The sequence below is a fragment of the Eptesicus fuscus genome, chromosome 1, assembly GCF_027574615.1.
Source record: "Eptesicus fuscus isolate TK198812 chromosome 1, DD_ASM_mEF_20220401, whole genome shotgun sequence".
NCBI lineage: Eukaryota > Metazoa > Chordata > Mammalia > Chiroptera > Vespertilionidae > Eptesicus > Eptesicus fuscus.
In genome coordinates, this window is record NC_072473.1 from 31,835,387 (window position 1) to 31,851,897 (window position 16,511).

Consider the following 16,511-nt stretch of genomic DNA (forward strand, 5'->3'; position numbering starts at 1 on the left):
AAAGACATCAAATAATTGTATAATTTATACCAAGTGTGTATGAATCAGAAAATGTTGAGGTGGTCAAATTTTTAGGAGTTGAAGTATAGTTAATTTCAGCAACAAAAGTGGGGGTGCTACCATAAACAATATTAGGAATAGAAGAACTAGAACCAATTTCCAATATAGGCTCAGAGAGATTATTAATTTTTCTGGCATTAGTGGAATTATGAACATTAAGAGTATTTATGACATAACAATTGGTGTTGATGGCAAAGTTGGAGCCAATGGCATGAGTGAATCTAGTCTCATAGTTAGCATCTGAGGAAAAGTTTGTGTAAGCAATATAGCTAGGAGTAATAGCACCACCACAACTAGTAGTGTTGTTGGTGTCAGTGACATTGACACTGCTAGTGGTAGAGATGGGTCTGGCAGCATAGCTGGTTTTGGCAATTGAAAATGAGGTGTTAACAGCAAAACTTGAATCTAGTGCATGGGAAAATCTTGGAATGTAGTCAAGTTCTGAGTTATAGTTTGTGATAGCTGAATAATTGTGACCAGCAGCACTGGTGGGTTTTGTATCAGAGTTGGAATCAGCATCCTTGTTAGAACTAAAAGCACTATTGTGTCTAGTGGCATGATTAGGCCTGGCATTATTATTAGAATCTGGGTAATTTTTAAGGACAGGGATATTATTGTTGGAGACAGGGCTATTATTGTTGAGGGCAGGGCTGTTGTTGGGGTGAAGGCCATTGATGTTGAGATCAGATCCATTGTTATTGAAACCAGGGATGTTGGGACCCTGTCTGTTATTTTGGCAGCCAGGGCCATTGTTTTGGAGGCTAGATCCATTTAAGTTAGGGTCAGGTCTATTGTTGTTAGGGCCAGCTTCGTTAGTGGTGTCAGTACCATTGTTGGAGCAAATGTCATTGCCTGATCTAATGGGATTGCTGAGACTAGCACCGTTGTTGTAACTAAAAGTATGGTCCACGCCAGTTCTTTGTTGCAGCACAGAAGTGTCGTTTAGATTCGTGCCATTGTTTAAGCCAGCAATACAGTCCTGATCAACATCATTGTCTAGGCCAGAGGAATTGTCTGAATTGATGGTGTATTTCTTCTCAGAATCAGTGCTGTAGTTGGAGTTAGCATTGTTATTAGTGTTTTTATCAATGGTAGAGTCAGGGTTAGTGCTGGAGTCAGTTTCATTATTAGAGTCACCATCACTGTTGGAATCAGCTCCACTTGTAGGGTCAGCATCACCACTGGAATCAGATCCATTGTTTGTATCTGTATCATTTTCAGTATTCCTATCTTTGGGATCACTATTATCGGGATCAGATTTATCTTTGGGATCTTTCTTAACTTTGGTATTATTTTCATCTTCAGGATCTTCCTCATCTTCAGAGTCTGTCTCACCTTCAGAGTCTGTTTCGTCATTTCTCTCATCTTTGAGAATAGGTTTGTCTTTGGCATTGGCCCCATTTTTGAGATTGTCAGCACTGACCAATTTAGTCTCATAAGTATTGGACTCATTTTCAAGTTGGCTGCTAGTAAGGTTAAATTGGCCCTCACTTTCAAGGCCAACAACATTGCTGATATTGATTATATTGTCTGGGCCAGGGGTACCATGGTAACACGTGGTATTTTGAGGATTCAGGGGAAGGGTATGGGTATCAGTGGAGCCCATGAGATTTTGGGGAGTCAAGCAACTATCACAATGTAAATATGAAGTTGAACCCAAGGAATATTTAGAATCCCTTTGGTGTAGAGGACAGTGAATGTTCACTGAATGTTTAGGATCCATGGATTGAGATAAAGGGCTATTCCAATAAGTATTATGGTGTCTAATAGATTTGGGGCTGAAAAAATATTTAGAACCCAAGGGAATTTGGATATGTGGAGGGCAGTCAGGGTCTGAATCATTATCAGAATCCATGAGACATTTATGAAAATGAGAATTAGTGATTTCCTTGGAACATTTGGAACATATTGTGGCTCTAGTGTCCGAGGAATATCTGTGAATCTTGGGGCGTATTGCAGACCAGGTGCTCATGGAGGTGGGGTGGCAGTCAAGTGCTGAAACTTCAGCAGTGTAATCCTCAGCAGGATTTAGGAGATTAAAGGGATTAATTTGAGACCCAGAACTCTGAAAACTCTGTAGCCATCTATATTCTTTATAACGACTCTTACAGACAGATATTTTGTAACCAGCATTTCTTTGATGTTTTGGGTCTGGAGAAAGTTTCTGGCTGTGCATTTCCTTAAACTTTTGTTGTGAGTCTTCTTTGTTACTGGGAGTTGGAGATACCTCTTTACATCTTACAATCTTTTCATCACTCAGGTGTCTTACATGGTGAGTTCTGGAAACTGCTGTAGAGAAAATAAAATATGAGTAAGAATAATAAAAAAGACAATGAAGTTTAACTTTGATATTACAATACAAATCTGTGCAAAGGAAAAAATGTGATTTTCTTTAATAGGTTATTGCTATCTGATATTTCAAATGAGGGCCATGATCCTAAATTTTCTGCTCAAGCAGGTATCATCTTGCACTCAAGACATAGAAAATGAGACATGAACACTTATCTCACATTTTACACTCTTCGGATATAGAGAGCTTCTTTTTAAAAAAACAACTCATTAAATAGAAAATGATTGTCATGTATGGCCAAAACAAACTTTGTTTTGCATAGCTTGTTTACTACAGAACTACAATTTTTTAAACTTTTATTTATTTTTTCTTTATTGATTAAGATATTACATATGTGTCTTTATCACCCCATTGCCCCCCCATCCCCCACCCATGCCCTCACCCCCCTGTTGTCTGTGTCTATTGGTTAGGCTTATATGCACGCATACAAGTCCTTTGGTTGGTCTCCCCCCCTTACCCCCACCCTCCCTTCCATTTTGCTTCTAGAAATACTAGCAATTTTTCTTTATTGACATACTAGAAGCCTGGTGCACAACATTCGTGCACGAGTAGGGTCCCTAGGCCTGGCCAGCAATCAGGGCCAATAGGGGTCTTCCATCCCCCAGGTGCTGGCTGCCAGCTGGGGCCTTCCTTCCCTGGCTGCTGGTTGCCGGCCAGGGCCTTCCTTTGTTCCACACTGCCCCTTGGTCCTTCGTTCTTCACCTGCCCCTGGTGGTCAGTGCACATCATAGCAAGCGGTTGAACTCCTGGTTGGTTGAACTCCCAAGGGGACAATTTGCATATTAGCCTTTTATTATATAGGATAATCCCTATAAGGTATATAATCTCCATGTTTGGACAAAATATCCTTAGGTTTGATATATCAAAATTGCAGACATTCTGGTATTAAATTTATTACCAAGGATCAATTTTTAAAGCTATCAAGAACTCAAGGGAACATGATTCTAAAACTTTAGATATTTACCAATATCTTAGCTTTAAAACTGAACTAAAATATTCAGTAAATGTCATAATGGGACAGCCATGCTTTACAGGTAAGTAGGCAGAAATAAAAATAAATGACTTAATTTAATTTAAATATTTGTTGTTGTTGAAAGTATTACATATATCCCCTTTTCTCCCACATTGATCCCTTCTAACTCCTTTACCCCCAGCCCCAGGCCTTCACCAGCCTACTGTCTGTGTCCATGAGTTATGCATATATGCATACAAGTTTTTTGTTTGATCTCTTCCCATCCACCTATCCACCCCTGCCTTCCCTCTGAGATTTGTCAGTCTGTTCCATAATTCTATGTCTCTGGATCTATTTTGTTCATCAGTTTATTTTAGATTCCACATATGAGTGAGATTATGTGATACTTGTCTTTCTCTGACTGGCTTATTTCACTTAGCATGATACACTCCAGGCCCCTCCATACTATCCCAAAGGGAGAGAGATCCTACTTTTTTACTGCTGCATAGTATTCATATTGAAAATGTACCACAGCTTTTTTATCCACTCATCTACTGAAGGACACTTGGGCTGTTTCCAGATCTTAGCTATTGTAAATTGTGCTGCTATGAACATAGGGGTACATACATTTTTTTTCTGATTGGTGTTTTGAGTTTCGTAGGATATATCCCTAGAAGTGGGATCACTGGGTCAAATGGAAGTTCCATATTTAATTTTTTGAGGAAATGCCATACTATTTTCCATAATGGCTGCACCAGTCTGCATTCCCACCAGCAGTATACGAGGGCTCCCTTTTCCCTACATCTTCACCAACACTTGTCCTTTGTTGATTTGTTCATGATAGCCATTCTGGCAGGTGTGAGGTGATGCCTCATTGTCATTTTAATTTGCATCTCTCTGATAATCAGTGACTTTGAGCATTTTTTCATGTGTGTCTTGGCCATCTATACATCCACTTTGGAGAGGTGTCTACTTAGGTCCTTTGTCATTTTTAAATTAGATTGTCTTCTTTTTGTTAAGTCGTATGACTTCCTTATATATTTTGGATATTAACCCTTTATCAGATGTATCATTGCCCAATATGTTCTCCCAAACAGAAGCTTTTTATTTTAATGTAGTCTTATTTGTTTATTTTCTTTTTTGTTTCCTTTGCCCTAGGAGATGTAGCTGCAAACATATTGCTATGAGAGATGTCTGAGATTTTGCCTATGGTTTCTTCTAGGATTGTTATAGTTTCATGACTTACATTTAATTCTTTTATCCATTTTGAGTTTATTCTTGTGTATGGTATAAGTTGGTGGTCTAGTTTCATTTTTTGCATGTCTGTCCAATTTTTCCAAACCATTTATTGAAGTGACTGTCTTAACTCCATTGTATGTTCTTGCCTCCTTTGTCAAATATTAATTGAACATAATGGTTTTGGTTTATTTCTGGAGTTTCTGTTCTGTTCCATTGATCTATATGCCCATTCTTGTGCCAGTACCAGGGTGTTTTGAGCACAGTGGCTTTGTAGTAAAGCTTGATATCTGGTATTGTGATCGCTCCAACTTTGTTTTTCTTTCTCAAGATTACTGCACTATACTGAGTATTTTTTTGTTCCATAAAAATTTTTGGAGTATTTATTCTAGATCTGTGAAATATGCTGTTAGTTATTTGTTGGTAATTTAATAGGGATTGCATTAGAATTGTAGATTGCTTTGGGTAGTAAGACATTTTAATGATATCAATTCTACCAATCAATGAACACGATATAGTCATCCACTTGTTTATATCTTTCTTTATTTCTTTTTTCAACATCCTATAGTTTCCTGAGTATAGTTCTTTTACATCCTTGGTTAAGTTTATTGCTCAGTATCTTTTTTTTGTTGTTGCAATGGTAAATGGGATAGTTTGCTTAGTTTCTCTTTCTGAGAGTTCATTATTGGTGTATAAAAATGCCATCAATTTTTGGGTCTTAATTTTGAATCCTGTTACATTGCCAAATTCATTTATTAAATATAGTAGGTTTTTGGTGGAGTCTTTAATGTTTTCTATGTACAATATCATGTCATCTAGGAATAATAAGTTTTTTACTTCATCCTTTCCAATTTGGATGGGTTTCACGGTTGTTGTTTTTTTCTTGTAAATGGCTTAATTTAAAAAACAGTAGATGTCCTTCACCATTTCCTCAGTGTTCTAAGACCATTTCCCTATGTTTTGGCTTTAAGCAAAAGAGTAATACTTGGGGAAGTATCTGAGAATGCTGTGTGGTAGTTTCCACTTAGAAATTGATACATTTTATAAAAATGGAGATAGATCTTATTCAATTTCTCTTAAGGTCGTATAGAGCCCTTAAGATAAAGTTTTAATTGCACACTCATCATATTTAGTCATTTATAAGAGAGATAACTTTAACAAGGCCATTCTAAAAAGTATTCAGTAGGGTATGGTATGTATGACTTTACCTACAATTAATCATTTTTACTGTATAGCTCTCATACATATATTTCTAAGAAAAAACTCATATTCTTGTAAATACATGGAATCATTATGTTGCCCCTGATAACATGATAGCTTTCAATTGTGCTTATATGATGTAAAAGACATAAGATCTTGGTAGTCTATGTTTTTATGCTTTATAATAAATATTAGAAACACAACAATAAAATTTCTATCTCAAGTCAAATGTCAACAAATATTAAAGGAAGGTGGTTAATATTATATTTAAGGGCTCTGTTCTTTAATAGCATGTATTACATATTTTACCCATATAGTACTATTTTAAATTAGTGACAAAAGCTTATAGTCTGACAGAAAAAAAATTGGTTAATTTTTAGACTTTCACATTCAAGATAACAGTGGCATGAACTAAACAAGTGACAAACAATCTGGCTGGAAAGCAAAATAGAAGTATATGTGTATTAAAGGTGTTCAGGGTTTTTAAATTCAATGAAAAAAATACTGTTTGAAATAGGATACAACAAATATGAGTTTGTATCACTAAATCTTTTTAATATCTTAACTTTGATCAAGAGTGAGGCACCATACTTAGTGAGATAAAAATGAGATAGCATACTCAAGCTGCTCTACAGAGATATAGAACTTACATTATAAGCAATCAAGTATCTCTCATTTATAACCCTGAAGATATATCTCTGATTTTCCAAAAGCAAATGAGTATATTCATATGCAAAAGTTAAATAGAGTATCTATAATGATTAATTTATTTATATGTGATGATCTGTACCTGTAGAGTTTGGTGTCGCTATAGCACAGAATGTGTAGGTTATATAGTGGAGATCGCTATCAGAGATCATCTAAAGCCTTTATTCTTTTTATGACTTTAGAAGAGGGGGGTAAAATTAATAAATGACAACAAAATAGAATCTTAATGACATCAGAGCAGAATAACTGTTTCTATATGATTTAGAGAACTCAATACTGTGTGTTAGATACAGCATTGGTTTTGAGTCAGATAGCCTGTGTTTGAGAATCTGATTCAGCCATATATTAGTCATACGATTTGGGAAAATTATACAATATTTACAAGCTATAATTTCTTCGTCTTTAATATAATTATATTAATGACTACCTTTTAGATTTTGTGAGGGTTAAATGACATACTCAATAAATATTAGGCATTTTTAACCTCCCAATATAGGAGAATATAATATTATTGATATTTGGGGACTAGTTTTTTACCCTTGTGAATCTTATATTCCTAGTGACTAGTAGTAAATTTTATACTATTATGTTAATTATCCCAATTTTATGAAAGTTAGAAAGGATATGATTGCTCAATTATAAGGAGAAAATGTTAGGAATTTTTTTATTTCTGTATATTTATCTGACTAGTATTCCAAGAAGTTCAATAGCTATTTTTCCCACACTCTTTTATAGAGTGAAAATAAAGCTTATCATAAAATATGTTATTAGAAATAACATTTAGTTAAATATATTTTTAAAAGACAGCTATCAAAACAAACTATGATTGTGACAAAGATTCCTGCAAAGTAACAATTATATTAATAATAACTGCTAATAGATAGCCTGAATGATATGTAATTGATACTGATGTTATTAACTTTAAAATAAGACTTGATATTCACATTAAAGGAGAAAACTTTTTTCCAGCATTTTCTTTTTATTTATTTTTAAATTTAAATAATTGAGGTGATGAAGGAGATAACTTTTACTTGGTAAAATAAAATACTAAGTCAGTAGACTAGGCAAAGTAGAAAAGAGAATAACTGAAACAAGCAGTGTTTGCTAATTTTTAAAAAGTAGTTAGACATTAAACTTAAAGATTGTCTTAGTAAAGAGATAGTAATACTTTTACTGAAAGTTGTTTTATCCCCCAAATTTCCATGATTCCCCAAAATATTTTTTAATAATATTTTAAAAATATTTTATTGATTTTTTACAGAGAGGAAGAGAGAGGGATAGAGAGTTAGAAACATCGATCAGCTGCCTCTTGCACACCCCCCACTGGGGATGTGCCCGCAACCAAGGTACATGCCTTTGACTGGAATCGAACCTGGGACCTTTCAGTCCGCAGGCCGATGCTCTATCCACTGAGCCAAACCGGTTTCGGCCAAAAATATTTTTTACTAAACATTTTAATAAAACATCAATAAGTGTATAATTGCATTATATAGAAATTAGAACACAAGTGTAATTGAATTTTGATTTTTTGTTGTTGTTATTGGTAATTTTTAAAATATCTTACCTTTAAAAATTACACAAGAGGACTGATATCACTGAAAATGGAGAAGTAATGGCACTCCAGGACTGCATCCTTCTATAAAACAAGAGGTGGAAAAAGCTGTTAGAATACACTTTTTTCAGAATTCTGGAATAAAAAACTTACCAAAAAATACCCCAAATAAAAAAGGGAACACTTGGTGAAGAAAGAGCTGTTACTTGGTAATGAAATAGTGTTGTGTTATTTTAAACTGCCTAATTACCATCTTTCACTTCCCAGATCAGTGGTGGCAATGAGAGAAACAGCCTGTATTCATGGTGCAGTTTGCTAGTATAAGAGGTAGCAATATATATGCTTCAGTCTCAAAGAATTGTAGCTGTGCGTTTTAACATCTCTGGCAGCTTCCTGATGGACTAATGCAAGAACTTCCTTTCGTTTTGCCCAACTTAAAGCATCCCCATGGCTGGCCAGCTTCCTGGACAGCTTTTGCTGAAAAAAATTTTAAGACATAAGTAGGGTCCAACACATTCTGGGGCAAGAGCCAATGGTTTGGACGATGGAAAGACCAAAATGCCTGAGAAGGAAGAGGTTGTAAAGACAGGTATATAGGTGGAATAAGGACTTTTAAAATTCCAATAGATGTTAGGAATCAAAAAGGCTACAAGCAAGGTCAAGGAATAAATAAAAAGAAAAAAAAAAAGAAAAATTTCAAAACAAATGAAACATAACATACCAAAACCTGTGGAATACTTCAAAAGAAATTCTGAGAGGGAAATTTATAGTGGTAAATGCATATATTTAGAAATTAGAAAGATCTCAAATAAAGAGCCTAACGTTTCACCCTGATAAAGTACAGAAATAACAAATTAAGCCCAAAGTTAGTAGAAGACAGAAAATAATTAAAATCAGAGTGGATATAAATTAAATAGAGACAAGAAAAACAATAGAAAAGATCAAGAAAGCTAAAAGGTCTTTTTAAAAATACAAAAACAAAATTCACAAACCTTAAGCTTCAGAAATGAAACTGAAGATATTACAACTGATATTATACAATAGAGGTACATGGGATCATAAGAAACTACTGTGAACAAATATATGCCAAAAATTTAAACAATCTAGAAGAAATGGATAATTTCTTAGAAATTCACAACCTACCAACACTGAGTCAAGAAGAAACAGAATATTTGAACAGACCAATAACAAATAAAGAGATTAAATCAGTATAAAAACTCCCAACACATAAAACCCTAGGACAAGATAGCTTTGCTGGTGAGTTCTACCAAATACTTAAAGAAGAAGTAATACCAATACTTCTCAAACTCTTTAAAAAATTTGAAGAGAAGGAACACTTCTAAACCTATTTCATGATGTCAGCATTACCTTGATACCAAATCCAGATAAGGACAATTTACTAAAATAGAACTCTAAACCCATATCTCTGATGAATGAAGATGTAAATATTCTCAAAAATATTAGGAAATGGATTTACAGAATACATTAAAAGAATTATACATAATGACCAAAAGGTATTTATCCCTTGAATTCAAGGATGATTAAGCATATACAAATAAATGTGATACACCATATCAATAAAATGAAATATTAAAATCACATGATTAACTCAATAAATGCAGACATCATTGACCAAATATGACATCTTTTCATGATAAAAAGCTACAACAACTTCTGGGAATATATCCTAAAAACCCCAAAACACCAATCAGAAAGAATATATGTACCCCTATGTTCATAGCAGCATTATCAAGTGCCCATCAGTAGATGAATGGATAAAAAAGCTGTGGGAGATTTACACCATGAAATACTAAGCAGCTGTAAAAAAGAGTGACCTCTTACCCTTTGGGACAGCATGGATGAACCTGTAAAATATTATGCTAAGTGAAATAAGCCAATCTGAGAAAGACAAATATAACATGATCTCACTTATTTGTGGAATCTAATGAGCATAATGAATTGACTAACAAAATAAGACCTGAAACATGGAGGCATGGAACAGACTGACATACCTAGATGTGGAGTTGGGGGGACAATAAGAGATAAATCAAAGAACTTATATGCTTATAGGCATAGCCCATGGACATGGGCAAGAGGGTAGTGAAGATATGGGGGGTGGGTAGGGGCTGGGAGGATGGGGATCGAGGGGGAAAAAGAGGAGATATCTATAATACTATCAATAATAAAAAGTACATTAAAAAATAAAAATAAATGACCAAAGTATCTGAATAGATAATTCTCCAGAGAAGATCTTAAACTGGCTAATATATCTGAAGAAGCCCAAAACAATCCAAAAAGATATTTGTACCCCTATGTTTATTGCAGCATCATTTACAATAGCCAAGATATGGAAGCAACCCAAGTTCCCATCAATAGACAAGTGGATAAAGAAGTTTTGGTACATATATACAATGGAATATTACTCAGCCATATTAACAATTAAATTTTACTCTTTGTGCTGGAAGCTATCCATTGTCTACACCAGGCATCCTCAAACTACGGCCCACGGGCCACATGTGGGTATTTTTGCCGTTTTGTTTTTTTACTTCAAAATAAGATATGTGCAGTGTGCATAAGAATTTGTTCATAGTTTTTTTTTTAAAACTATAGTCCGGCCCTCCAACGGCCTGAGGGACAGTGAACTGCCCTGCCCCCCTGTTTAAAAAGTTTGAGGACCCCTGGTCTACACTATCATGAAAGTGCAAACAGGAAACCCAGAAGGCTGATGGACCTTGAGCTTTGGCAAGGGCTAAAAGCTATGCACTGATTTTTCTGTTGAGACAATGGTGGCTCAAGCAATTTCCTGACCTAATAGTCTCAAAGTGAATCTTTACTAATGTTTACTGACCTTTAAGATAGTCTGTCTGCTACCGGAATTGCCTGCCTGACTAAGGGCAAGATGTGTATTCTAAAATTGAATAAAAGCTAACAAGGCCTGGACCACAGGGAAGCCTTTCCATTAGAGAAAGACTCTCCGCCTGGCCCCCCACAATTTCCAAATTCATATTTCTTGTCTAGTGTATTCATTTGTGCGCAGCCCTTCTCCAGATCCTGAACCCTAGCCGTGCAGGTTGCAGCTTTAACACTTTGCAACAACATAGATAAATCTTGAGGTTATTATGCTGAGTGAAGTAAGTCAGTCAGAGAAAAATAAGAGCCATATGAGTTCATTTATATATGGAATCTAAAGAACAAATAAACAAAACAGAAACAGATTCATAGATGCAGAAAACAAATTTGATGGTTGCCAGATGGGAGGGGGGTTGAGAGGGGCTGGGTAAAAAGGTAAAGGGATTAAGATGTACAAACTGATAGTTACATTAAAAAACAGTCACTGGGATGTAAAGTACTTCGAAAGGAATATAGTCAGTAATATTGTAATAACTATGTATGGGGCCAAGTGGGTACTTGAATTATCAGGGGGATCACTTTGTAAATTATGTAATTGTCTAACCATTGTGCTATACACCTACAACTAATATAAAATAATATTGAATATCAACAGTAATTAAAAAAAAAAGATGCTCAACATCATCAACCATCGGGAAAATACAAATCAAAACCACAGTGAGGTACCACTTCACATCCACTAGAATGAATATATCAGAGACAAATAATAAGTGTTGGCAAAGATGTGGAGAAACATGGAAACTTCATGCACTGCTGGTAGGAATGTAAAATGGAACAGTTACTTTAAAAACAACTGGCAGTAACACAGAAGGTTAAACACAGAGTTACCATATGACCCATCAATAATTTCACACATGGATATATATGTATATATATATCCAAGATACATGAAAGCATATGTCCACACAAAACCTTGTACATAAATTTTCATAACAGCATTAGTTATAATAGTCAAAAAGTGAAATCAATCCAAATTTATATCAAATGATGCATGGATAAATATTGAGCAGTAAGGAATGAAGTGCTGATGCATGTTACAATATGGATAAACTTTCAAAAAATTATGCTAAGTGAAAGAAGTCAGTCACAAAATACTACATATTGTATGATTCTATTTACAGTAGAGCTTCAGTATTTGTGGATTCTGTATTTGCAAATTCACCTACTCACTAAAATTTTTAGTAACCTCAAAACCATTACTCATTGCACTTTCATGATCAAATGCAGACATGCTTTAGAGTAGCAAAAGATCTGAGTCATCTCTCCGCTGAGGTTGACAAAGCTAGCACTCTGGTTTATTGTTTCAGCTCTCATAGTGTAAACAAGGGTCTTTTTCACAATCTACTTAGTACCACAGTTTTCACATGTTTGCTGGTGATTTTACTGTTTTAAAATGGCCTCCTAAGCATAGTGTTTAAGTGTTGTCTAGTGTTCCTAAGGAACATTGTTTTCCCCAGGAGCAATTATTCTTTATATGCTAATTCTATGTTTGCAGCAACTTTATAGAATATAACTATAGCAAATAACAAGATTCTACTATATGTGACTGCTAATGAATATGGAATTACTTTTTGGGATGATGAAAATGTCCTGGAATTACATATAGTAATAATTGTATACCTCAGTACATACACAAAAACAAAAAGCATTGAATTTTAAGCTTTAAATAGGTGAATTTTATCTCAATAAAACTTTAAAGGCATTTGAGGGTAATTGATATATTTGAATATCAATTGGATAATAGATGATACAAAATTTTAAAAAATGGATATATGGTAGTATGGTTTTGTATGAAATATCTTTGTTGTTAGGAAATGGCATGCTGAGGTATTTAGGAGTAATGCATCAAGTCCAAAAGTTAATTTCAAATGTTCCACAATTTTTAAAAGACTAGAGAGGGGAAGAAGGAAAGCAAATGTAGCAAAACAATAGCAGTTGCTGAATCTAGATATAATATATATATATGGATATTCATTGTGCTTTACTTTCAAGTGTTTTTTTTTTCTGTTTGAATTTTTTTCAAAATTAAAAAGTTGTTGGGAGAGACTTTTTGCACATTCAGCATTGAGAATACACCCTTTAGGGAAGTAATGAACAACATAGACTGATGAACAAGAACAGACCCAGAAAAAAGGAGGCATGGATCAGACTGTCAAGCCTCAGAGGGAGTGTAGGGGAGGGTGGGGGTAAAGGGGAGAGATCAACCAAAGGCCTTGTGTGCAAGCATATGAGCCTAACCAGCGGTTAAGGACAACAGGGGGGTGGGAGCATGTGTGGGGAGGGGTGTGGGATGGGAATGGGGGGATGAGGACAAATATGTGATACCTTAATCAATAAAGAAATTAAAAAAAGAGAATACACCTTTTGTTCTAATTTTTTAAAAGCTACAACAAATTAGACATAGAAGGAACATATATCATCATAATAAAAAGCCATATATGGCAAACCCACAGCTAACATGATGCCCAAAGGAAAAATTTAAAGCTTTTCTTCTAAGATCCAGAACAAGACAAGGATGTGTACTACCACTAACCTTATTCAATAAATACTAGTAATCTTAGCTAGAGTAACTAGGCAAGACAAGGAATTCAGAAAGGAAGAAGTAAAATAGTCATTATTTGCAGATGACATAATTTTATATATAGAAAATCCTAAAAACTCAACCAAAAAACTTATTAAACTAATCAATGAATTCAATAATGTTGCAAGATAAAATCAATAGTGAAATTAGTTGCATTTCTATACACTAACAATGAAACATAAAAAAGAAAATTTAAAAACTATCCCATTAACAATAGCATAAAAAACAGTAAAATATTCAGGAATAAATTTATCTAAGAACTGAATTTTCTGTGCAAAAAACTTTGTTGAAAGCAATAAAATAATCCCTCCCCCCAAAATGGAAAGACATCCCATGTTAATGAATCAGAAAAATTTACATTGTTAAAATATTCATAACACCCAGACATCTACACATTTACTACAATTCCTATCAAAACTTAAATACCATATTTTCACAGAAATTAAAAATAATTCTAAAATTTGTATGAAACCAAAGAAGATCCTAAATAGTTTAACATAAGAAAGAAGAACAAAGCTGGGGGCATCACACTTCCTGAGTTCAAAGTAGATTACAAAGCTATAGTAATTATGGAATAGACTGACAGATTTCAGAAGGAAGGGGGAAGAAGGGGTGGGAAGAGATTAACCAAAGAATTTAAATGTATATATGCATGATCCAGAGACACAGACAATAGTGAGGTATAGGCCTAGGATGGGACAGGACCCTAGTGGAGGGGAACAAAAAAGGGGGGATGGGAGATGTCTGTAATATTCTAAACAAGAACAACAACAAGCTATAGTAATCGAAACAATGTGATATGCCATAAAAATAGACACATAGACCAATGGAATAGCATAGTTTCCATAATTGACCTACAACATATGGTCAACTAATGTTCAACAAAGGAGCTCAAAGCATCCAGTGGGAACAGTATATTCTGTTCAACAAATGCTGTTGGAAAACTGGATAAACACATGCAGAAAAATAACATTGAAACCCTGTCTAGGAACACTAACAAAAATTAACTTGAAATAGATAAAAAATTAAACATAAAATCTCATACACTAAAATTCCTAGAATAAAACAGAAAAGAAGCTCTTAAATACTGGTGTTGGCAATAATATTTTGTGTAAGACACCAAAAGCACAAGCAACAAAAGCAAAAAGCAACAAGTAGGACTACATCCAACTAAAAAGATTTTGCACAGCATAAGAAAAAATGAACAAAATGAAAAAGAAACCTACAGATTGGGAGAAAATATTTGCAAACAATATATTGAATATGAGGTTAATATCTAAAATACATAAAGAACTCACAAAACTAAATAACAAAAACCAAACAATCTGATTAAAAAATGGGCAGGGGAACTGTACAGATATTTTTCCATAAAAGAATCCAAATGGCTAAAAGGTACATGAAAAGATGTGCAGCATTACTAATCATCAGGAAGATGCAAATCTAAACCAGAATGAGATATTGCCTCACTCCTGTTAGAATGGCTATCATTGGGAAGATAAGAGATAACAAGTATTGTCATGGATGTGGAAGAAAATTAACACTTGTACACTGTTATTGGAAATATAAGTTGATGAAGCCAATATAAAAAAACAATATGGCGTTTCCTTAAAAATTTTAAAATAGAACTTCCATATGACCCAGCAATTCCACTACTTCGAATTATAACACAAAGGAAATGAAAATGGGATATCGATGAGGTGAGGTGCACACACTCCCATGTTTATTGAATCATTATTCACAATAGCCAAGATAGTAAAACAACATCAGTTCTCAGCAATGGGTGAATGGATGAAGATGTGATATACAGTATATACAGGGGTGCACAAAAGTAGGTTAAATTCCCAGCCATCATTACCTAAAACATAAATGATAAGTAAGGATATAATATAATAACACTAAGGATAAGAAGACAAATATCAGAGGATGAGTGGAAGGGAAGAAATCAACCAAAGAACTTGTATGCATATATGCATAACCATGGACACAGACAATAGTGTGGTGAAAGCCTGGGGCAGGGGAGAATGGGGGAGGGCTAGAAAAGGTCAATGGGGGAAAAGGGGTGATATATGTAATACTTCCAACAATAAAGATTAAAGAAAGACAAATAATACAATAAATAAATAATACAAGAATAAAATTTGTTTCACATACAACTATACACCTAGTTTTGCCCACTCTGTATATATACACACAATGGAATATTATTGAACCATGCAAAAGAAGAAAATCCTGACATTTGCAGCAACATGGATTGACCTTCAGGGCATTCTGCTAAATAAGATAAATCAGATAGAGAAAGATTAATGCTATATAATATCACATATATTTGGAATATTACAAAAAATTTGAACTCATATAAATGGAGAGTACACTGGTGGTTACTAAAGCCAGGGGGTTGGGAAATGGGATGCATGTTGTTTACAGGTACACATTTTCAAATTGTAGATAATACGTCTTTGAAAACTAATGCTCAGTAAAGTGATTATAAATCATGATCTTATAGTATAAACATGAAATTTTTTATGAGACTAGATTTTAATTATTCCCACTACAGAAAAAAATAATGATGTCACATGACAGTGGTGTAACCTAATGCTACAATGGCAATCATCCTATATAATATCCTATATAATAAAAGGCTAATATGCAAATTGACTGAACAGCAGAATGACTGGTCACTATGATGTGCACTGACCACTAGGGAGCAGACGCTCAATGCAGGAGCTGCCCCCTGGTGGTTAGTGTGCTCCCACAGGGGGAGTGCTGCTCAGCCAGAAGCTAGGCTCATGGCTGATGAGCACAGTGGTGGTGGCGGAAGCCTCTTCCACCTCTGTGGAAGTGCTAAGGATGTCTGACTGATGGTGTAGGCCCCCAAGGGCTCCCAGACTGCGAGAGGGCACAGGCTGGGCTGAGGGACCCGCTGAGTACAGGAATTTCATGCACTGGGCCTCTAATATTGCAA

At 34.7% G+C, this 16,511-nt stretch overlaps 1 long non-coding RNA gene across 1 annotated transcript in view; it reads right to left on the minus strand.

Moving 5' to 3' along the window:
• Positions 1-2,158: 2,158 nt before the first annotated feature.
• The window catches only part of LOC129149123 (uncharacterized), a 62,245-nt gene continuing 47,892 nt past the window's right edge, over positions 2,159-16,511 (minus strand). Inside the window, exons 3-4 of the long non-coding RNA XR_008556088.1 lie at positions 8,071-8,142; positions 2,159-2,349 (exon numbers count right to left, since the gene is read on the minus strand). This is a non-coding gene — a long non-coding RNA (uncharacterized LOC129149123). The remainder of the gene's footprint in view (positions 2,350-8,070; positions 8,143-16,511) is intronic.